This window comes from Schistocerca piceifrons, chromosome 2, assembly GCF_021461385.2.
Source record: "Schistocerca piceifrons isolate TAMUIC-IGC-003096 chromosome 2, iqSchPice1.1, whole genome shotgun sequence".
Classification (NCBI taxonomy): Eukaryota; Metazoa; Arthropoda; class Insecta; order Orthoptera; family Acrididae; genus Schistocerca; species Schistocerca piceifrons.
The window spans coordinates 608,953,994-608,979,800 of record NC_060139.1 but is presented as its reverse complement, the minus strand read 5'-3'; the positions used below and the strand labels follow the sequence as shown (position 1 = coordinate 608,979,800).

The window sequence follows — 25,807 nt, the reverse complement described above, 5'->3', positions numbered from 1 at the left end:
AAATGTCTCAAACAGATGTGAACGTCAGACCAAATTATTTCGTGTTGAACGTAAGTTTTGTGTGCAGTTACGCTGGAAGTAATTAGTTTATAGATAAAGAACGATAAATTGAAAACAAATGCACTTCCCTATACATGTTTCGCCATAGGATGGTAGCAAGACAAACGAATAGCTAAATCGCAGCCGTCGCTCGCTGCTGAATTCCCGGGTACGGTCTGACGCAAATCCGACCTACACAGTAAACAAAACATACTGCAGACTAGACGGCGCTATTAGTGAGAACAGGCTTGGCGTGGCGTGTGCGTGGGCACCGAAAGCGTTAAGAATGTGAAGCCTTTCCTCATTGGTGCAGACTTTCTGTACAGATGCCACGGTCTGTACGAAGCCTCTGAACATTCCATGCACGTTGCGGTAGTTTAATGCTGACAGTCCTTGTAGTGGGTCTTACGAGAGCTTGATATTTCCAGTAGGAAATGCTATTCCACGTCCCTGATCACTGTCTCTTCAAGCGGAAAGCTGCTGTTTACTACGATTCTACCAGTATGATAGGTAATTGCCTCGATATTACTCTGCTCATTCTAAATGCAGGCACATCAGAATGCATCGAGAGCTTGGGAATTTGAATTAATTTTTCATATTCCTTGAGAGGGGCGTTCTGTCTTCGAATATCACGTGACACAATGTGACTTAGAGATGGTAACCAGTTAAGAGGTGTAGAGGTGATGCATCCTGGAATCTTCCTCAGAGCTGCATTCAGTTGAACATGGATTCTACATGTGAACTGTTGAGATATATTGGAGCAAAGTGTTCGGCACTCGAGTGGTCGACTCTTAAGGAAGAACATCGTAGTGCTCTACCCCTTGCGCAACATGAGGGCCGTCTCAATTATGCACTCCTCATTGTCAGCTTTGACGTGATGCTTTCTATGTGTTTCTTGTAGCAAAATGTTCTATCAGGAGTTACACCTAAATATTTTGGTAAGTCTTCATGGCGGAGGACTTGATTATTAAAGACGATGTTTTACTTGGCACTAGCAACTTATCGTTTAGATGAAAGCAGCTAACTTCTATCTCCGTTGGATTTGGTGTTAACCTCCCCTTGTTAAGTATTCATGCATTCCCATAAGTTACTTGAGTATCACACTTATTTACCATCTCGAAATGTCGATACATTTTCCGATTTGTGTTATTCACGTGTGATTGTTACTAGGTTATGAAACGCGACCTATGCTCCCTGTATCATATTTTCCTTTTTCTTTTAACATAATATCGAAACGAAGGTCCTAAGCAAGTACGTATTCTCAACTTATGATTGATGTGGAGATTTGAATTCTTACTGACCAAACGTTTTCCTCGTTCTTCTTACATGACAGAGTATGAGGGCCGCAACGGTCATCTTTAACGACTGGTTCAATGCTAAATCAATCACAATATCGCTTGACATTTCATCTGCCTGTATGTTTAAGAAATATCAACTAACTGAACTATTGGACATGATCTTAAGAGAGTTTTTTTCCCTTTTAAGAGAGTGGAAAATTTCCTTGGGTGTTTTGCCGATTACACACATATGCGACATAGAAATGGGAGAGAGCAATTAACATGCTAGGCAATGTTTCTGGTTCATCATGAGGCTTGGACCCTAGACTTGGGGTTACTTTGTATTGCATTTTGGTACGTCCGTATATGGATTACGACTTCACATGTTTTGGTTCGACTCCAGACACCAGTGATATAGCACTTGATGTTTGACAAAATAAGTATTACGAATCTGTACATAAGTCATGAGACCAGCTTAACCAAGACTCTTCTAGTGGAATACATTGAGATACAACTTCACGTACGAGGTAGATACGAGGACTCTAAGTTTTTAATGAAACGGTCCCAAATAACTGATTCCACAAACGATACGGGATCATTCTGCTAGATGTTTTGTTGAACGATACTGCCTCCTTAAGAAACTTATTTTGTTAGCACACTGTACTTTGAATAGACAAAGTTTACAAACAGACTGCTGTTACAAAAACTATAAACTCATTTAAAACAATGTTTCCACGCATCATCTCTGCACTCGACGTCAGAATACATTAGAAATGGTTACCAAAGGAGATGAAAAGAAAATTATTGTATGTCAGCGTAACTGAAAGCTACATGTATTTATATGGCTAACTCAAAACCTGCTGAAGGCACTGGATGAGCATTCGTTAATGAAAGAAGTGTTGACGGCTTAACTCCCTGACGAAACATCGTCAACGACAGCTGAGCTCTATTGTCTTAGAAGGATTGATACTCATGTAAAAAATGTATTCGCAGAAACAATGTTAATCCTCTTAGCTTCACGTCCCGCATTACTATAAGGAAATTTTTTTTAATAATAAGACTAATAACTATCTGCTTCGTAGGACACTAGAAATTATGAAATTTCAGCCAGCGACATCCTTAACGGCATTGTGATTCATTCCAGAATGAAGAGGACCACCTATCACAACTGTCACAACATATTAAAATGAGACACGTCACTGACATTGCACCTACCCTTCCCAGTGGACCGTGGTAATGGGGCAAGAAGTGAGTTGAATTTCGTGGTGACAACCGCCCCTGTCGGAGCCCTACTCGTGAGATTCTGACGTGATCGGAGACCTTGGCCGCCTGGTCTTCAGAGATCCTATGCGTTACCACGCACCACTGACACGTTACTGGAAGTTACTGTACTCTTGCAACACATGAAGGGACTTTGGGTGCGATTAACTTTGTTGCTGTAGACTATAACGAATTTTTAAAAGGAAGATGTGTAAGTTTGTTAGAATCATATACGCCTTAAGGCATAATTTTATGTTGTATTTTTGTTTTCTTAATTTTGTGCGAAATGTGCTATAGTTTCACAATGGCATATATTAATGTATGTACACTACTGGCCGTTAAAGTTGCTACACCAAGAAGAAATGCAGATGATAAACGGGTATTCAAATGGCTCTGAGCACTATGGGACTCGACATCTGAGGTCATCAGTCCCCTAGAACTTGGAACTACTTAAACCTAACTAACCTAAGGACATCACACACATCCATGCCCGAGGCAGGATTCGAACCTGCGGCCGTAGCGATCGCGTGGTTCCAGACTGGTGCGCCTAGAGCCGCTCGGCCACATCGGCTAAACGGGTATTCATTGGACAAATATATAATACTAGAACTGACATGTGATTACATTTTCACGCAATTTGGGTGCATAGACCCTGAGAAATCAGTACCCAGAACAACCACCTCTGGCCGTAATAACGGCCTTGATACGCCTGGGCATTGAGTCAAACAGAGCTTGGATGGCTTCTACAGGTACAGCTGCCCATGCAGCTTCAACACGATACCACAGTTCATCTGACGTATTGTGACGAGCCAGTTGCTCGGCCACCATTGACTAGACGTTTTCAATTGGTGAGAGACCTGGAGAATGTGCTGGCCAGGGCAGCAGTCGAACATTTTCTGTATCCAGAAAGGCCCGTACAGGACCTGCAACATGCGGTCATGCATTATTCTGGTGAAATGTAGGGTTTCGCAGGGATTGAATGAAGGGTAGAGTCACGGGTCGTAACACATCTGAAATAAAACGTCCACTGTTCAAAGTGCCGTCAGTGCGAACAAGAGGTGATCGGGACGTATAACCAATGGCACCCCATACCATCACGCCGGGTGATGCGCCAGTATGGCGGTGACGAATACACGCTTCCATTGAGCATTAACCGCGATGTCGCCAAACACGGATGCGACCGTCATGATGCTGGATTCATCCGAAAAAATGACGTTTTGCCATTCGTGTACCCAGGTTCGTCGTTGAGTACACCATCGCAGGCGCTCCCGTCTGTGATGGAGCGTCAACGGTAACCGCAGCCATGGTCTCCGAGCTGATAGTCCATGCTGCTGCAAACGTCGTCGAACTCTTCGTGCAGATGATTGTTGTCTTGCAAACGTCCCCATCTGTTGACTCAGGGATCGAGACGTGGCCGCACGATCCGTTACAGCCATGCGGATAAGATGCCTGTCATCTCGACTGCTAGTGATACGAGGCCGTTGGGGTCCAGCACGGCGTTCCGTATTACCTTTCAGAACCGACCGATTCCATATTCTGCTAACAGTCATTGGACCTCGACCAAAGAGAGCAGCAGTGTCGCGATACGACAAACGGCAATCGCGATAGGCTACAATCCAACCTTTATCAAAGTCGGAAACGTGATGGTACCCATTTCTCATCCTTACACGAGGCATCACAACAACGTTTCACCAGGCAACGCCGATCAACTGCTGTTTGTGTATGAGAAATCGGTTGGAAACTTTCCTCATGTCAGCACGTTGTAGGAGTCGCTACCGGCGCCAACCTTGTGTGAATGCTCTGAAAAGCTAATCATTTGCATATCACAGCATCTTCTTCCTGTCGGTTAAATTTCGCGTCTGTAGCACGTCATCTTCGTGGTGTAGCAATTTTAATGGCCAATAGTGTATACAAATGAAGTGGCTGAATGTATTATTCAGCTGAAGGCCAGATCAAAACATAACAGGTAAATACTGTGGAATTTTCCCTCGGTGGCCTCTCAGCGCCTGGCTGACAAACCGTCTCACGTTCTGACAGTCGACACGAGCAACACACTTTCATGTGAACGTGGCGATGTGATCTATCAATTCATTTCGTCGGAATATTTCGTAGTAATCGAGTTAAAAGAAAATGTGGTGTGGTGATTGTTATTTCACAACCGAATAGAACAGAAGCCTTGATGAGTTTCTCTGTGATTTAATCTTGACCGGGACTGTTCTGGAAACGAATTAGTAACGTAATTGGGCGAAAAGAGGATGCTGAATGCTCGGTGTTCTTGAATGACACAGCTCAGTATTACCGGAAGACTGAAACTGAATCATACGTTCAGGTCTAAACTTTCAACTGACTGCTTAATCAAATATTCCACTTACTCTTCATAAATGACGATGCACAATTAATACGATTTTTTAATATTAAGCGTACATGGTCGACGTAGTGCATCTTCATCTTTTCATTCTTACTAAATATGGAAGTAGTATGTGAGTATTCTCCTTCAACAGGTCAGTTCCCGTACGTGGTATCCCTGAAGACACCGGACGAGTCCGGGTTCCAGCATTTCTGCGGGGGCTCCATTCTGACAGAAGAGTGGATTCTCACAGCTGCACATTGCGTTATCAACCTGAATGTCTCTGATTACGTTGTAAGTATGTGACAAGAAAGAAACTCATGGCTTGGGAGACTACGCGCTTCCCTCCTAATAGTGTACAGCACCTCCTCCTTTCTTGATAACAGCTGAGAATGTGATACGGAATGCAATAGGTTCTGGATGTAGAAGAGTTCAGTACCAAGTCGTTCCTGATACGACGTACGCAATTCGGTTAGGCTAAATTCTACGAATTTCGTCTACATATGCTATTCTCAAACAATAATTATAAAAGACATACATACGAAAATAAAAGGGAAAAGAGTAAACAAAAATGTACCCTTCTTTAATAAACAAGGCTGTTAATTAATAAACAAAAGACATCTGAACAGTTCGCGTTGTATTATTTGGTTATATTATTTGATTTTAGTGTCCCGCGTTCGATTCACGGCGGGGTTAGGGATTTTCACCTGTCCGAGCTGATTGACGGTTGTTGTGTCGTCTTCATATCAATCATCCCCATTACGGTTGAAGGAAGGCAACGGCAAACCACCTCCACAAGGACCTTATCTAGTAGGGCGGTGCGGGTCTCCCGCATCGTTCCCCTACGCTCTGTCAAGACGCATGGGACCTCATTTCCATTTTCCATTTGTTTTTAGTGTTCCGTAAGTCAACCGGTAAAAAGGAACCCTTACAGGATCACTCTGATGTCTGTCTGTCAGTCCGACTGTTGAGAATCTGTTTTCTCAGGAACAGGCACACGTATGGATTTGAAACTTATGTCACATACTAAAGTAAATGCTCTCTTGTCGGTGTAATAAATTTAAGCTTGTAAGATAAAGCAGTCAAAAGGTACGGCCATTTATGCCACGTATTTAGATACTCGCAAACTTACTCATCAAAACCTATAAAAACTTTCTGTTGACCTAGAATCGTGAGATTTGCCAAGAACCGAGGTTTCACAGTACAATTAAAGGAAAAAATCCGAGAATTGTCAATATTTTATTATGTGACACGACAGAAATACTTTTTTATCATTTTATCCGACTGTCTGTCTCACCCTTTGTTACGACCTTTGTTCTCAGGAACGGGCAGATGCATCAAGCAGAGAAAAAATTCGAAAATTCTTAATTTGTAATTATGTTACATGAGAAGAATTTTTTTTTTTGTGATCCTCCAAAGTCTTGGAATTTCCGGTACTGATATCTTGTCATTACCGATATCGGTAACAGGCAAAATCATAAAGATTCTGACCGAGCGAGGTGGTGCAGTGGTTAGCACACTGGACTCGCATTCGGGAGGACGACGGTTCAATCCCGTCTCCGGCCATCCTGATTTAGGTTTTCCGTGATTTCCCTAAATCGCTTCAGGCAAATGCCGGGATGGTTCCTTTGAAAGGGCACGGCCGATTTCCTTCTCCATCCTTCCCTCACCCGAGCTTGCGCTCCGTCTCTAATGACCTCGTTGTCGACGGGACGTTAAACACTAATATCCTCCTCCTCCTCCATAAAGATTCTACATTCCCAGGATGGATGAAGTACCTATGTACATAATTAAGTTCGTGCGGAACCCTCGGCGTCTGATTCCTACGTGCATCTATCCGGAGTTTCTTAATGTTCATATGATTTTCTTATAATTTTATGGAGTGTTTGGTCAGGTTAATTCCTGTATTGAAGGTATGGCACTTTGCTTTATTCTTCTACCCAGTGCCGCGCCTGAATCTCAATAATTCCCAGTTCCCGAGTTCAGCCAGAGGCCGTCGAGAGGGTTTTCTTGGTTTTAAGGCGAATACTCACACTGACAGTCTCCGCCAAACATTCGCAGTTGATAAATTCCTCACCCCTCATTGTTGGCTTTCCTTGGTAGATGTTCAGTTTGCATTAAATTTTTTTGTTCCGTGATTCTAGTTTCCATCCTCTTGGTCCGTAAAGTTGTTTAATTTAGTCTATTGCTGTTCTGTTTCCCGTTTTCTCTATTAAGATATTTATATAGCGGAGATGCTGACTCGCAGATAGGCTCAACTAAAGCACTGTCACAAATGAAGATTTCGGCCTTTTGGGCCTTCGTCAACAATAGAGGTAGACACACACACACGCACACACAAACGCAACTCACACGCACGACTCGTGTGTGTGTGTGTGTGTGTGTGTGTGTTTGGTGAGTGGCTACTTTGCTTTTCATACTATTGTTACATTCAGTCCTGCATTTTCCATTGTTAGACTATCCATATAGATATTCTTAAATACTTTACAATTACGAGGGGATTTCAAAAAGTAAGTTACACATTACTTAGGAATAAAGTTTCTTTTATCGAATAATGCACCGCACTTCAAAGTAACGCAAATATTTGATATTAATTTTTAAGTTATTCACGAAGTCTCTGTAAAGTACGGTCGGCGCGCTCTACCAACCGTTCAATTGCTCGACAGTAGAGATGCGCGCCTTGCTCACGGAGCCACCGGAGAATTTCTATGTGAACATCGTCATCCTTCGAAAATCTGTGACTGCTGCGATTCAGTTCCTCGATTACATGGGCAGTGTCGGCTGTGGTCGACACCGGAGGCCTTTCTTCTCGATGAGCATCACACACGACTGCGCGGCGTTGCTGAAGTTGTTGGCTTTAGCTCAAAAATGGTTCAAATGGCTCTGAGCACTACGGGACTTAACATCTGAGGTCATCGGCCCCCTAGAACTTAGAACTACTTAAACCTAACTAACCTAAGGACATCACACACATCCATGCCAGAGGCAGGATTCGAGTCTGCGACTGTAGCGGTCGCGTGGTTATAGACTGAAGCGCCTAGAACCGCTCGGCCACTCCTGCCGGCTGGCTTTAGCTCACTGTGGCTGGACGCGACATTGCATTTAGTCCAGATACCAACAGAATTTCACTGTGAATCAATGTGCAATTTAGCGTTTCACCCATAAGAATCGTACTGTTTCGCGTACTTCTGCTTTGGAGTACGTTTCCATTTGCTGCGCCATTCCACTCCTGCACTGTTGTCCACCTGTCAACCAGACCGCGACAGAACTGCGTCTGCAGGAATCTCAGAACTTCGACTCTCTTCTGACAGTGCACCACTCTTGTTCCCCCGCTACGGTCGCAGGTTCGAATCCTGCCTCGGGCGTGGATGTGTGTGATGTCCTTAGGTTAGTTAGGTTTAAGTAGTTCTAAGTTCTAGGGGACTGATGACCACAGTTGTTAAGTCCCATAGTGCTCAGAGCCATTTGAACCATTTTTTCTTTTTCCCCAATGGTCTTAGCGTTGAGCTACATGTGTGACGTGCTGTTTGGAGTAGGATCCTCAAAGAAAAATATACCGACGAAACGATAAAAACAAGGAAAATTTGTTTCACTGACAGACTTTGTTTCATTTGTCGAAGGCGAACCGTAAGTAATATCATCTGGTCGTTGCAGATGTCTTGTTTCACTGGAAGATAGCAAACCTAGCTTCATTGAGAGAGAGGTTGTATTTAGGCAAGGCATCTACTCCATTCGTATAATGCGACAGCTGAAAGATGCCTTCGACTTGTCTTATTTTGCCTCGTCATCGTATTATATAAATTCGTAGTCTTCCCGTTTCCAAAGAAATTGATATTAACGTCATCTACATTGACGATGAGTGCAACCTGTCAAAGATGCTCCTATGACATGAAATTTAATGATGAAATGACTCGTGAAATTTTAATGAAGAGATTTTTAAAAATTATTTGTAGCGGCGGGGTAAACCAGCAGTTGTCGTAGAGACTGGTTACCATTCTAATAAGTGTTTGCAGAGGTTCAGGAATTCTTCCATAAAGATCAAATGATCTGGTTATCGCCATCTTAAATTGTTTATATTTATAGATTGAAGCATTTAAAAGAATTAGGATCGAGCATAACGGTACATATCAATACGCACTTTAATCCATTGTAACAATAGTTATCTAAAGAATTTCATGTCCTTTCGGAAGACTTGGAAAGATGGACAATAATTTCAATTTAAGATTTATAAAATACTGACTAGCATTATCATTAGTTGCAAAAATAATTCTGGTTGATTTCAGGCAACGCAGTTTCTCAATGATATCTTCTTTGAGGATGGCAGACCCTTATTTATTTTATAACAATGTCAATTCTCGAAGTTGCATCAGTATTATGATACGATATGGGTTATTTAGTTTTTGGATAAGAAAAAGCGAGTCGTTACATGTCAAGTGCAGAATCAATACGTTTCTTGTTTTTGGAAGCAGGACGGTGAGGAAGGTTTTCAGAGTGAGGTGACTTGTATAACAAGAAACTATTCACGTAGAACTGTGCTTTTCGCTACTTATTACGTCTTCTCTCCCGTCTCTGTCCCGGGATGTCTACATGCCAGTAAGTTCTTGTATGAATGTTACATACGGGTGTTTGGTAGTATATTACTCTATAATGCTTCAAACAATTTAGTTACCTCCAGAAGTGAACTAAACTACCCTGAGCGCAGCACATGCTGCAAGTAATACACTTTTATATTGTGGGCACTCACAGCTGCGAGAATGCATTCCTTTTAAACAAATCCGCAGCAAGACACAAAGAAATTAAAGAGATTGGCTGCCAGTAGGCACTGATTATATAAATGGGACAAGTTAAAAATTTGTGCTGTACCGAGATTAAAACCCACGTCTCCTGCTTACTAGGCAGGTGCACTGACTACTACGTCATGCAGACTGCGCGGTCTACCCTAGCATGCCTCCCGTCAGACCCAGACAACATCAGTAGGGTGTGTGGTATGAGCTGAGAATTTGCGTCTGACAGGAGGCGTGCTAGGGTAGTCGACCCAGCTGCGGTGACCACTGTGTCCGAATGGTGTGTTGGTCAGTGCATCTGCCCAGGTTCGGATTCCAGTCTGGTACAGATTTCAACTCGCCACGCAGATCTAAATCAGTGCCCACTGGCAGCTAATGTCTTTAATTCCTTTGTGTCTTCATTCATAGCAGCTGCTAGATCAAAATGGTGTCTGTTCTTTCGGACTTGTCTGAAAGAACAGACGCCACGTGTAAAACCGCAGCAGCTGTTGAAGAATCCTTTATTAGTACAACCAGTTTTGCAAGCTAAAGTTGCATTATTAGGTACATCTGAACAGAAAAAAATGGAGATTGGGGGAAAAATTAAAATTTTTCTGGCGGGTACTAAATTGAAATAAATTATAGTGAAACACATAAACTTTTATAGCACTGTCCATTTGACGGCCCTACACGATAATATGGTTATTTTCCTCCGGGTGAGCATGATACAACAATCTACGTGTTTTATCCAATCCATGGTCTGTTTGAAGTACTTTTTTTATTATATTATCTTCCATGTTTCCTCCTATAACTTGAGCATTTAACATGGCCATCTTCTTCATTCCGCCACTCTTATTTTTAGTGCCGTTCCTTGTAAGGACGTTTTAATACAGCTTGACTGAAAGTGAGAGTGACGGGGGCAACCAGTAATCCGTATATTTCGGTGTAAATGATTTGAATGTGCCGGCCGCGGCGGTCTAGTGGTTCTAGGCGCGCAGTCCGGAACCGCGGGGCTGCTACGGTCGCAGGTTCGAATCCTGCCTCGGGCATGGATGTGTGTGATGTCCTTAGGTTAGTTAGGTTTAAGTAGTTCTAAGTTCTAGGGGACTGATGACCACAGAAGTTAAGTCCCATAGTGCTCAGAGCCATTTGAACCATTTTTTTTTATTTGAATGTATTCTGCTTACTGTTTGCCCTACTCAGTTGAGGGTTTTCTCTATTTCGTGTATTTAGTATATAATCGTCATTGAAATCACGTACTGATTTCACTGGACACTCAACTGCTGCTGCGGTTTGGTTTGTATCCTGCTGATTCTGTACAGTGCTTCGAATCAGACAGAATTCTTTTGACACGGGTGTGCGGAACGTTTGTTGCAGGTGGTGGCCGGCGAGTATGACCTGACTGTGGACGAGGGCACTGAGCAGGTCGTGGGGGTCTCCGAGGCGTTCATCTACCCGTACCTTGCCCAGTGAGTACACTATCTACTACAGAGCGCAACATCGATGATAGAAAACGTCTACTTTCAGTTACGTGTTTAACTGGGTCACTATGTATTTCTAAAAATTACACTCATGAGTCGAGTTGCATGTAGCACCCCACTTTGCTCTGATGATAGGGAACAAGTCAAGCTCTTGAAAGACTGAGGAATCTCTCAATCAACACTTTAATTCAAGGAGATTTCTTGGACCTGCGTGCGAGCTGCACATACTTTGCTGTCAAGTAGAACATGCATTCAGTGGGACTGTAATCAGGTGACCACGATGGTCATATTAGCACCTCCATACCTTGCAGTGAACCACAGTTTTGACAAACTACTCCAATTCGATGACATTTCCTCCATATGCCTGAAGTCGGATGCATCGTCTTTTGTAGTTTTATAAGTACCCTTTCCCCGCCGCAGGCATATACCAATGGGTACCTGGATTCATGAGTTCAGCCGACTTTTTTTAAAAACTTCGAATGTTCATTGGTGTATACTTGCACCCACGCCAACGCAATGTAGAAAAACCTACTTCAGTTTCCGGATACTCATTCTTAAAACATGAATAACTTTCTGGCTAAATTGCCTGAAATCAACGGTTTTCTTCCATACTACTTTTTCCCCGTGCTTCTAAAATCTTTTGCAACTGGTAACTCTCTAGACCGCTGATCTCTCTGGCCAAAATTCCTTGTTAAATGAGTTACTTCAGGTTTCAGTTTTTACCCTCTTTTCGGGTTTGGTTTTGCTGTGAAACGCTTTTTTTTTTAAGTAATTTTCGTGCAAACAAAGTTGACACTCGACGCGAGTCTGATGAGAGCGATTGTAAATGGGAAATGTCTTTACGGTCGGTTCCATCAGCCCCCGCGCCGAGTGTCAACTTTGTTTGTGCGTGTAGTACTGTGCTTGTCATGCAGAAAGTTTGGGAAATTCGAAGTATTTAGAATTTTTTGGCGAAACCAGTTCAGTGATGTGGGGAAAGGTCCCGAGTTCGAGTCTCGGTCGGGCACACAGTTTTAATCTGCCAGGAAGTTTCATATCAGCACACACTCCGCTGCAGAGTGAAAATCTCATTCTGTAATTAGTATGTTCTAGAAATTTCCGAAATTTTATTAAGAATGTTTCACATTGAGTTTTTTATTCGTTATTTAGTCATCAGCACTTGTTTGTAATAGTGCAGTTTTAGTGAAACATTATATTTAAAGAAATATGATAAAATTAAGATATCTATAAAATATATATTACAGGTATCTAATATTTTTACACAGATAAAAGTTATTTGTGTTAAGCTGAATGTACTCTACTTTGAAATAACTATTTTCTTTTTCAAAAATAATTTGTTTCAGAAGTTATTTATGATGAAAACTTTCACATTCTACAATATTCTTTTGTAAAATTGAATTAGATTTGAATAACCAGTAATCCAGTACCACATTCTTGTGACCGTAATTCTTAGTTTTATGAAAAGTACAGTTTTGTCAGAATTAATGTATTAAATATAAAATCATGTATACTGTTGACAAAAATAATGTGTTCATTACAAAGCCTTGAAAATTCTCACAGGATGTGAGAGATTATAAATATGAGCGTTGCACGCTTATCTTGGCTCTCTTTGTTTAGTTTTTGATCCGCAACGATACTATGGCAATCAGTCTGTAACTCACTTACATCTGGTATGATATGTGTTTTCACCCACCGTGAGGTGGTGTAGGGCTGCTCACCGGTTTTTCATGTACAGCCGGCACTGACTTGGCGCGTGATCTGTCGCACTGTGGCCGGTCTACCCGCTTCTAACATCCGTGCCAGTTGTCGCTGGTCTCTTATCAACATATTGTTAGTGAAAGAAGTTCACTCTGGCGGTTGTCGTTTTCCACCGAATGAATACTCACAGTACACATTTGGCACGGTGGAAAGTGAAAAGCACAGTGCATGCTAGATCTCAGAGATGCAGTGTTCCAAACATCGATCATCCACGTCCTGGACGTGATTACATGCACCGATATGCATGATCCAAATAATATATGTTTCTTTCAAACTGTCTGTTAAATATATAATGTGTAATTAGTATGTTCTAGAAATTTCCGAAATTTTATTTTATTATTTTATTATTTCCGGTCGTTGATCGTCGGTAAAGCAGATGCCGGACTGAGATTCATTGGAAGAATCCTAAGGAAATGCAATCCGAAAACAAAGGAAGTAGATTACAGTACGCTTGTTCGCCCACTGCTTGAATACTGCTCAGCAGTGTGGGATCCGTACCAGATAGGGTTGATAGAAGAGATAGAGAAGATCCAACGGAGAGCAGCGCGCTTCGTTACAGGATCATTTGGTAATCGCGGAAGCGTTACGGAGATGATAGATAAACTCCAGTGGAAGACTCTGCAGGAGAGACGGTCAGTAGCTCGGTACGGGCTTTTGTTAAAGTTTCGAGAACATACCTTCACCGAAGAGTCAAGCAGTATATTGCTCCCTCCTACGTATATCTCGCGAAGAGACCATGAGGATAAAATCAGAGAGATTAGAGCCCACACAGAAGCATACCGACAATCCTTCTTTCCACGAACAATACGAGACTGGAACAGAAGCGAGAACCGATAGAGGTACTCAGGGTACCCTCCGCCACACACCGTCAGGTGGCTTTCGGAGTATGGATGTAGATGTAGATGTAGATATCGAAGTCTTGCCTCTCTAGCGTTTGATTTCACGCCGAAAGCCAGGAAAGTGTCAGACGACATCAAAGTCACACGACGCAGGAACTGTTCCATTCGCCGTGGTGACGCGGCAGCTGCCGTCGAGAGTTTGAATGCCGCTTGCTGGCCTTGTGGGAACGTTCGCGTCTTGGTAACGAAAGGACGTAAGCGGAGCAGAGACGAAAGGGGTGCCATTCTAGCAAAGATACTGCTCGCAAACGGAGAAATGCACTGACGTAAGCGAGTTTGAGAAAGGGCAAATTGTTATGGCCCTGTGTTTGGGAACGAATATACCGGAAACGACGAAGCTGGTCGACTGTACACGGGCTACCAGCGTGAGGATCTATGGAAAGTGGTTGAAAGACGGCGGAACCAGTAGTAACCGAGAAGGTGTTGGATGTCCGAGCCTCATCACAGAATGTGGAGCTCGGAGTCTTGCTCGCTCTGTAAGAAGGTGGCATATCTCACAAAAGAGTACAATGCTTTAGCAGGTACATGTGTTTCAGAACACACTGTTTAGCGCACTTGTGCTCCTCAGCAGATGGCCGCTATGTCTTTCTGTCCTAACTCAATGGCATCGCCAGTTACGATTGCAGTGGCCACGGGATCATCGAGAGTGGACTGTGGATCAATGGAAATGCGTTTGATGAATCACGTCGAAGGTTTTGTCCAAAGATGCTGTTATCCAGACTAACGGGTGCTCAAACAAAACATGTATTGCGCCACGGTGGTAAGCTGGTGAAGGGGCAGTAATATGCTATAGTGCTCACTCGCCTGGGCTTCTATGAGAGTTTCAGTAGTATTCGAAGGCTCCGTGACAGCAGTGGGCAATGTGAAATTTATGTTTTATGGCTTCCCCGAGGGCGACGTTATCTCCCATCATATAACCATCCCTGCCACAAGGCCAGAATTGTGTAGGAATGGTTTGAGGAGTATGATAGCAAACTCATGTTGGTGTCTTGGCCACCACATTCGCCTGATTTTAACCGGACGGAGTACACCTGCTATGTTATAGGCTGCCAGTCCCGTGGCCACCAACCACCGCTCTGTAATTTACGGGTATATTGCGATCTGTGGGTAGACGTCTGGTGCTACACGTCTCAATAAACCTGCTTAGCTCCTGTCGAACCCATGCCAAGCACAATCGCTGCTATTGCAGTTAGGAAGTATGTAAATCGCTTCCGGCACCAGGATAAGCAATGTCATTTGCTAAGAATTACATTGAAGTGTGACCTGTACCTCACAGTCTCCAGGCAATGCAAAGATAACGTTTTGTGTTATCTGTACATCGTCAACGTACATAGAAATGATTCGGTGTCTTTCGATTCCACATAGAAAATCGATCATCATTGGAAACATAGGTTCCTGTTCGAGATTTTGGCGGAGGTGCTTTGCTGTTGCGATCCTCCGACGTCCTAATAGATCACATAAAACGATGTTTCATGGCTCTGAGCACTATGGGACTTAACAGCTGTGGTCATCAGTCCCCTAGAACTTAGAACTACTTAAACCTAACTAACCTAAGGACATCACACACATCCATGCCCGAGGCAGGATTCGAACCTGCGACCGTAGCAGTCGCACGGGTCCGGACTGCGCGCCTAGAACCGCGAGACCACCGCGGCCGGCAAAACGATGTTTCAATCCTAACCTTCACACAGAAACAAGGTAACCATACGACCAGATCCAGATTACCGTACGATGTCGGCTGCTTCTGCTTTAATGCACCGTAAGACTGCAGTGTTGGTGGGGCATGCGCTCTTCACATTCCTCTTCCAGCCTTCAGTGTCATCTTTTGAAAACAGCTTTCCTTGACTTGCTTCCTCCTCTTCAAACAGCTCCTTACACCGGGGATCGGACTGCGCCCTCTGTGTTCATTCAGGGACGCTGACTTTCAAATAAGAAGAACCGACGTCTGTAACTAAGGTATTCCTGCTTATCATCGAAGGATGGATGGCAAATAGGATTTTCACAACCTATCGACAGCTAAAACATTACAGGGGGAGCACAAGCACGGAATGGGGAAAATGAAGAAAAAATTGGCCGTATCCTTTCAATGGATCCATCGGGGCATTTTAGGGAAATCAGTTTACGGAAATCAGGGAAAACCTAATTCTGAATGACTGGACGGAGATTTCAACAGCCGCTGTAATACCATTGGGCCACCTCATTCGATGACTATTAACATAAAATAAAAAAAGAGGGGCAGATACTGTTCAGCTATCGCAAGTCAGTGATAAAACAGGAGAAAACAAATAGCGACAAAGAGGTAGAAAAATGTGAAATTGACCGCTTAGCACAAATGAGGGGATGAGTTGCAGTATCCGACAAGTGACTTTCTTAACATTTAAAAAGAAATGTAATTTATGTTCTAATTTATGTACTATTATATTACTGCTGTTGTAGCCTAGACGCAAGGCAGTGAGAGTGGTGTTCAAATTTTGTGAATTAATTGTTATTGATGGTGTCTATAAGTATTCAGGATACTAGAAGATCTGAAGCCATTGTTCCCAAGATTATTGTGTAATTTATTTCGACTTAGATTTGAAACTCAAAATCAATGTTATGATTCTCTTCTGCAGATCTTTGTTCACACATTTCATCATCCTGTGTTAAAATTTTGAATCACTTTGTTGTTTTCAATCTCACGTATCATTTGCCAATTATGCACCAAAGTGCTTCACCAACCGTTCTTGAACGTCAACCACCTTTGCTGCTGCCACAGAATTGCCAGTTGGCAATGGGTTTGTGTGCACACAAGCCCAAGTTTTGCGTATCTTTAGGATATGGTTGTCGAAGTACGTTTTCCCTGCGCACACAAGCCCAAGGTATGCGTATCTTTAGGATATGGTTGTCGAAGTACGTTCTCCCTGCGCACACAAGCCCAAGTTTTGCGTATCTTTAGGATATGGTTGTCGAAGTACGTTCTCCCTGCGCACACAAGCCCAATTTTTGCGTATCTTTAGGATATGGTTGTCGAAGTACGTTCTCCCTGCGCACACAAGCCCAAGTTTTGGGTATCTTTAGGATATGGTTGTCGAAGTACGTTGTCCCTGCGCACATAAGCCCAAGTTTTGCGTATCTTTAGGATATGGTTGTCGAAGTACGTTCTCCCTGCGCACACAAGCCCAAGTTTTGCGTATCTTTAGGATATGGTTGTCGAAGTACGTTCTCCCTGCGCACACAAGCCCACGTTTTGCGTATCTTTAGGTTTGGTTGTCGAAGTACGTTCTCCCTGCATCTGGGCTACGTTGAGTAGCAGTTCCCGCGCTCACCATGTTGGCCGTCAACACACTCAGCACTCACAACTAAGGATTTGAAACTCACCCCAATATTCAAAGCCTTATACTACACCAAGAGGTTAACATATGAGAGATTACTTTCCACGACACGGTACAGTTTGATACTGATAACCGGATGGTATGTGTAGATCAGTATGACCGACATTGTGACGTGGCTTGGTTTGAAACTAAACACCTCAAATCTAAAGCGTCAGTGATAGGGCAACGAGCCACATTACTGTAACGCCGACGAAACGTTCCATTAAACAAACCATCGACAAACTTCATACACCAGTATTCCTAGGTCTTCCCGTATCCGCTATCTACACCATTTCACAAAACTGGCCGTCCAGGGTGGGTAGATACGGCTATACTGGCTGACTGTAATATCTTAAAATATTTAATTCGCGAAACAAGAAGGGCATTCATCGACTTAATGGCTGCAAAAGAATCTTAATCTTCAACGCTGTGTTATCAATTGAACATTAACGTTAAGCAGGAAGACGTTCCATGGGACTCCAGCTGTCTTGCGTCTATATACTGACTAGAATTGATGCCTGTAGCTATTTAATAATCATCAGATAATCATACTCACACCATATCAAAGAGATTTAAATGTAATTTTTTCATTGCAGATGTATAATGATCGTCATTAAAACTGCAACATCAGAAAGGAGACCAAGTAACAAAATTCTACTTAATGTGTGTAGATGGCGTAGTAGAAAGAAAACATAACTAAAGTCGAAACTTCCTGGCAGATTAAAACTGTGTGCCAGCCGAGGGCTCAAACGTGGGACCTCTGCCTTTCTCAGGCAAGTGCTCTACCAACTAAGCTACCCTAGTACGACTCACGACGCGTCGTAACAGCTTTACTTCCGCCAGTATCTTATCCACTATCTTCTTCCTTCGTAGAGCAATTGCCCCTGAAAGGCAAAGTTCCCGAGTTCGAGTCCTATTCCGACACACATTTTTAATCTGCCAGGAAGTTTCACATCAGCGAACACTCCACTCAGAGTGAAATTTCATTCTGTGACTACGTTTGTACCTGATTTGTTGGACTGTTGTCAGCAAGAACTCAGTTGGGCATCGAGCTACACTGAGTTCGGATGGCTATGTCATTCCATGTCAGAGATATGTTACACAGCAGAAATGTATTATGGACAAATGTCGCAATCAAAACCACAAACAGAGAGAACTCCGGCGTTGCGGGAAGCAGATCAAATATGGAAAACATTATTTAACTTCGGATGAGTGGGAGACTTGAATTGCAAACTCAGCAATATGACCTCATTGAGGAGAAGACATCACGTCATTCTAAAAGCACCGCTTGCGTAAGGAAGAGAGTAAAAATTTCACAAGAACACCTATCAGTCTGCTGATATGGCGGAAAGGCTACAAGCTCAAACCCTGAAAGCCATTATTGTAAAGCAGAGCGATAGGGAAACTGATGATGAACCCCGAAAAGTAGGCGACATTCGGTCATCGCTGACCAGACATAACGTCATCGCCTCGGGCAAGCAATAACAAATACTCAGGCTTCCGAGCCTTGGTATCAATCTTTATGTAGCAATACACCAGCTACAAGACTGTGCCTGTGATGTGCTGCTACTGCACCCCAACAGGACTTCCACTTCCGAGACTGCTAACTGTCGGATCTACCGTCTCGTAACCACTAATGAGAAACTTTGGAGACTTCTTCTCGTGACTGTTCTCTCAGGCGCTAGTAGTGCAGGGCCGCTCTCATCCTGAACGGCACTGAGTGTTACCCTCTTGATCCCATATCTGCATGGCAGTAGTGGAGTCCGAAGCAACACGAGTAGATATATCGAAGAAAGACAAAGTGCAGTCTCGATGGGCCACTGTCCTGACACGGTCGATTCCAGCCCTTGGTGACAGACGTTTCTTCTTCCACGAGGGGTAATATGATGGTCTCACAAAGAATCAACAAACTCATGCGATTTGTGAGGGAGAAACCCCCTCCCGAATCTTTCCTTATAGAGATGGCGTTACTCCCACCGTTTTCTGCAGTTACACTGAAGTGTTAGTCACCAGCAGTGTACTTGAAATCAGTGCCACTCCTTTCACATGTTCTGTGTTATGTGGCTGCTAAGTAATTGTTCCTTCTCTTCTATTTTTGCAGTGGTGGCTTGTACAACGATACGGCGCTCCTGCGGCTGAACTCTTCGCTGGAGTTCAACGTCAACGTTAGCGCCATATCGCTCCCAGAGTACAACTCCACCCCTGAAGGTGCGTGACTTGTGAAATGGCTCTGAGATAGCTTATCTCTTTCAGCTACGCTTCAGCTAAGTTAATATTACTACAATGCGTCTCAATAGACAACTTTGTCGTCTTGAAATAAGACACTCTTGGTTGCAGATTTTTTTGATCTATTTATTGGCAATGACACGTTTCGCCTTTGGCGTTTGGCCTTCAGATTAACCTTGGGGTATAAAATAACACTGTGAGGCATAGCTACATTAAAAACGGGGGGCTGGGTGTAGCATGACGCAAAGTTCCGGGCTATGTAGCTGTCTCTACAAATAACAATAACTGTGAACTTATGTAAGAAGAAATGTGGAGAGCCAACATCCGTACTTTAATGACAGCGTATGACACTAAGATAAAGATGGAAATGGAAATGAGCGTTTGGCGTCATTGGCCGGGAGGCCCCTCGCGGGGCAGGTCCGGCCGCCATTTCGCAGGTCTTATTACATTCGGCGCCACATTGGGCGACCTGCACGCCGGATGGGGATGAAATGATGATGAACACAACACAACACCCAGTCCCTGAGCGGAGAAAATCTCCGACCCAGCCGGGAATCGAACCCGGGCCCAGAGGACGGCAATCCGTCACGCTGACCACTCAGCTACTGGGGCGGACAAGATAAGGATTATAAGGAAACATGGTCCTATCGTCATTAGACAAATAAAAGCAAAAGGGACCTGAAATCAGGAAAAAGATGCCAAAGTGTAACTACAATATCTAGTGGAAAGAGGAACTATGCCAAACGAAGAAAAATATTTGAAAAATGGTTCAAATGGCTCTGAGCACTATGGGACTTAACATCTATGGTCATCAGTCCCCTAGAACTTAGAACTACTTAAACCTAACTAACCTAAGGACATCACACAACACCCAGTCATCACGAGGCAGAGAAAATCCCTGACCCCGCCGGGAATCGAAAGCGGGAACCCGGGCGTAGGAAGCGAGAACGCTACCGCACGACCACGAGCTGCGGACAATATTTGAAAGAGCGTACATAATACGGAGCCAACCGCATTCCGGTGTACACAGCATGGGTCGTTGCGTACAGTGGACGCAATGTAAATATAATGCGCTCGACAATACAAGACACGTCAGACCTCGCAGCCGGCCACGCTAATATAGAGTCGTAAAAACAAGATTATACAACCATAGTAACAGAAATTAAGAGTAGATAGCGTTGATTACCCAACGTTCTTAAGAAAACCGTTTGCCCAACTGAATTGCATATGCGGAAACAATAAATTACGCCAATAGCAAAATTATTCAAATTAAAATAAAATAAGTGCAATGGTTTTAAATGAGTAAAATGAGCTCTATAAAATATCAAACTGTTAAAAATCTGTCTAACAATAAAACTATACGTGAGAGTGACTGATGCCTGTTGTTATTCTACACCCTATACAGGAACAGTCACGGAGTTCAGCTGCGTCCAGTATGGATGAAATATACGCATTATATTTACATTTCGTCTGCTGTGCGCTACTCCCCGTGCTGAGTACGCCGGAACGCCATTGGCTCCGTTTGTGAACGCTCTTTTAAATATTTATTTCGTTTGGAATAGTTCCTCTTCCTAGTTGACATTGTAGTTATGTTGTTGTGGTCCTCAGTCCTGAGACTGGCTTGATGCAGCTCTCCATGCTACTCTATCCTGTGCAAGCTTTTTCATCTCCCAATACCTACTGCAACCTACATCCTTCTGAATCTGCTTAGTGTATTCATCTCTTGGTCTCCCCCTACGATTTTTACCCTCCACGCTGCCCTCCAATACTAAATTGGTGATCCCTTGATGCCTCAGAACATGTCCTACCAACCGATCCCTTCTTCTGGTCAAGTTGTGCCACAAACTTCTCTTCTCCCCAATCCTATTCAATACTTCCTCATTAGTTATGTGATCTACCCATCTAATCTTCAGCATTCTTCTGTAGCACCACATTTCGAAAGCTTCTATTCTCTTCTTGTCCAAACTATTTATCGTCCATGTTTCACTTCCATACATGGCTACACTCCATACGAATACTTTCAGAAATGACTTCCTGACACTTAAATCAATACTGGATGTTAACAAATTTCTCTTCTTCAGAAACGCTTTCCTTGCCATTGCCAGCCTACATTTTATATCCTCTCTACTTCGACCATCATCAGTTATTTTGCTCCCCAAATAGCAAAACTCCTTTACTACTTTAAGTGCCTCATTTCCTAATCTAATTCCCTCAGCATCACCCGACTTAATTAGACTACATTCCATTATCCTTGTTTTGCTTTTGTTGATGTTGATCTTATATCCTCCTTTCAAGACACTGTCCATTCCATTCAACTGCTCTTCCAAGTCCTTTGCTGTCTCTGACAGAATTACAATGTCATCGGCGAACCTCAAAGTTTTTATTTCTTCTCCATGAATTTTAATACCTACTCCGAATTTTTCTTTTGTTTCCTTTACTGCTTGCTCAATATACAGATTGAACAACATCGGGGACAGGCTACAACCCTGTCTTACTCTCTTCCCAACCACTGCTTCCCTTTCATGTCCCTCGACTCTTATAACTGCCATCTGGTTTCTGTACAAATTGTAAATAGCCTTTCGCTCCCTGTATTTTACCCCTGCCACCTTTAGAATTTGAAAGAGAGTATTCCAGTCAACACTGTCAAAAGCTTTCTCTAAGTCTACAAATGCTAGAAACGTAGGTTTGCCTTTCCTTAATCTTTCTTCTAAGATAAGTCGTAAGGTCAGTATTGCCTCACGTGTTCCAGTGTTTCTACGGAATTGTAGTTATACTTTGGCATTTTATTCCCCCTTTCACGATCCTTATGCCTTTACTTGTGTAATGTCGATAGGATGATGTTTCTTTATAATTGAAGACGGATGTTGGCTGCCCACATTACTCTTGCGCATGTTCACGGTGAAATGAAATGAAATGTCGTGTGACGAGGGCCTCCCGTCGGGTAGACCGCTCGCCTGGTGCAAGTCTTTCGGTTTGACGCCATTTCGGCGAGTTGCGCGTCGATGGGGATGAAATGATGATGATTAGGACAACACATAACCCAGCCTCTGAGCAGAGAAAATCTCCGCCCCAGCCGGGAATCGAACCCGGGCCCTTTGGATTGACAGTCTGTCGCGCTGACCACTCAGCTACCGGGAGCGGACTGTTCACGGTTATTAGTCGTAGAGACGGCTACACGTCTCGGAACTTTGCATCATATTACACCTATCCCCCGTTTTTAATGTACCTACGCCTCACAGTGTTAATTTTACACCCCCTAGGCTGATCTGAAGATGCCCCACAAGGGCGAAACTTGTTACTGCTAATAAATAGATAAAACAACTTTGCAACCAAGCCTGTCTTAGTTCAAGAAATTCGTACCGGTTGCTGTGCCAGGCGACCAGCGTGGAATGGAACCGATCTTAGCTTTATCGTCATTTGTTGTAGAGTTATGGCCCGTGGCTACGTCTGTGGCGATCGGAGCTGAAAACTACAGGAAGCAACACAAATTCCAGTTAGAAGAAGATGCGCTAATAAAGCATCTTTCGGTTACCTGGAACGACTTTATTTCGAAGTCTACTATAGCTGCCTCAATTTAGTTCCTCTAGTGGCTGTTTAATTTCTCAAAACAAGCTTTGGCGTGTTACTTAAAGTGAATCAGCTACACGAGCGCTACAGCACCTCCCGAACGTAGTCCTATTGGCGACGGTATGCCTGCGGTCTCCCCCGACCATTCGACACGTCCTTTCAGTCGTGTCGGGATCTTACGGACTGAACGTGCTATGTGAACCTCAGTACGAACTGTGTTTTTAAGTACGCAGAACGCTGCCGGAACTGATGTGTGTTAGTTGTGAAAAAAAAAGTAATCCTGTGACCACTTAAGGAACGAATTCAATATGTCTGGCCTAATACTCACCCACCCAGTCGCCAAGTCGCCACCTAATACTTACGCGAAAGAAAAGCAGATGCACAGTGTACAGCGGAACAGCTGTAAGCAAAGGATACGTAAGCTGAATAATATTTTTGCATACTGTTTAACAAAAAAATAAAGACACAAATGGTGAAATAAACAAACGAAATCTCACCAACGTATACAAACAGCACAATCAAAATAAATGACATACAGTGACCTACCACAATAAAATAACATGCAATATACGTAACATATTGGAAAAACAGGGTATAAACATTGCTTATAAACGAATAACTCTGTACAGGAGCACATTCCAAAGTAGAACCAAAATCCTACCAGCTCAGTTGCAGAGACTGTGAAACAATCTACTTTGGGATGACTGGTAGGCCATTTGACGCAAGATATAAAGAGCACATCAGGACACGGAAATGCAGAATAAAATGCTCAACATGTACGAACAAACATAAGCAGGAACGCCATTGACCAAGCACAATAGAAAAACATGTGAAAGTCAGAAATATCTGTAAACACACAGTTCCTCTCTTTTCAAAATTTACACGTATCATAAACGCAAAGCGTTTACCCGCAACATACGTTTACTCAATAACCAATTAAGAGTAGGAAATCGAAGAATAAAAAAGATCGGTTTCCTTTCTTACGCTTCACTCTCATTCCACCTCCCCTTGCCCTTTAACTTCACCTATTCCTTCTCACTCCCTTTTTCTTCAACACGCTCTCAGTTCCTCTACTTTGTGTTGCTCTTTGCTCAGTTTTGTCGCCCCCCCCCCCCTCTTCTTCCCCTTTCACCTCCATCGCGCCCCCCGCCCCCTCTTCTCCCCCTTTCATCACCATCCCACTACTTATAATTAGATCTTCAACTACGGCATTACATCTCCATTTCTCATATACGTTAAATAAAAGGTACATATAAACATAATTGAATGACGAATCACAGAGGAAGAGAACATTTGTAGATTAAAGGAAAAACTAGTGGTAAATTTGATAACACTGACTTATGACTCACGAGACATATTTAGCCAGAAAGATACAAACAGTAGTGGTGCAACACTGTGATGTGTGTCATATAAAAATGCATAGTTCTGCAAAGCAATGTGCGATTATGGCAGAATTACCACTGACAAACGATACTGTACTCCAAAAAGCGCAAGAAGACGACGTTTACTGATGTGAGCGAAAATCTGACACGAAGTACGCAAGTAATATCAACATTTTTGTAATGAACTCCCTTTCTATCTAGAAAGCCAGCCAATTGTAAATATCTTTCATTATGCACTGCTCATGATGTTTTATTTCAATAAAACGGAACGTGTTTGGTGACAAAAACACGCTTTTTCTTTTAGTTGCAAAGGCGGAATTAAAATAACTTCAATAATAGTACAACTACCTACGATGTGGCCACACAAATGAAGAATTTAATATAATTGATTGTTATTACTACTTCGGTTTTTCTCGGAAAAATTTGGCTATGTATTGTGATTCTCCGGTTGTATTCTGTGAAAAAAATATGCAATATGCACTTACCGAGGTCCAATATTTTCCTGTTGCTAGAAAGATTTGAGTCACAGATCTCATGAAGGAAAATATTAATGTACGTTTCTTAATACGGAGATACGATTGTCCTTGTAAATAACACGGATCGTTAATAACCCTCACACCGGTGTTTCTACTGTTTACCTCTACAAAGTTGAGGAACACCTGATCCCGCGGCTAAACGAAAATAAAAAGTGAAAATCACTTATGTTCCTTCAACACAATGACGTTTATGACATTACATTCACTGAAGAATGAAACTTAATGAAACTTCTCTACCGAACAGATAAGCCCACACTGTTGTGCTTTTCGGACATGTAAACCGTGAGTATTTTGCACCATATTACAAATTTGGGGGTGGAGGGGGGTAGTAATTTTCTTTTCCTTTGTATTTCAAAAGAGGCGAATTTTCTAATGTAATAAAGAATTGTACGATAATTTATTGCAGTGTATACGATTTAAGAACATTTTGGCCCTTAAGTACTGGTTAACTGATCGTAAGCGTCTTATATCGATACCCCCTCCCCGTCTCCCCAACGAGCCGAGAGCTCGCAATGAATTGTGGGTCGAGTCAAGTACGTTTGTCTGTGCCCAAACATTTATGGAGTGTCCACGTTTATCCGACGTCGTGGTAAAACGCTTAGACGGACGGCAGTTCAGTCTGCTTCGTATCAAGTGATACGTGGAAGCAAGGGTTAATATTGCATCTGTGTTTGCTTATGCGGGATGTCGCGTGACAAGTGTATAACGGGAGAAATTTAATGCAGAACGGAACAATACGTACCCGACGACCCGAAACAATTGACTGCGGCCTGAAATAACGAGATTAACACTGGAATAGACTATAAATTTACTCGAAAGTGACGTTCATAGTGTTCAGTGAACATTTTCATAAATCATCTAAAATATCAACAATTAAGCGGAGCATTGTGCACAGACTGTCTATAAGAACTTCTGATAGCAG

At 42.9% G+C, this 25,807-nt stretch overlaps 1 non-coding gene across 1 annotated transcript; it reads left to right on the top strand.

Annotated features, from left to right (window-relative positions):
- Positions 1–6,416: 6,416 nt before the first annotated feature.
- Trnaa-cgc lies at positions 6,417–6,489 on the top strand. The gene has a single exon. It is a non-coding gene; the product is annotated as a tRNA-Ala (tRNA).
- The last annotated feature ends 19,318 nt before the right edge of the window (positions 6,490–25,807 follow it).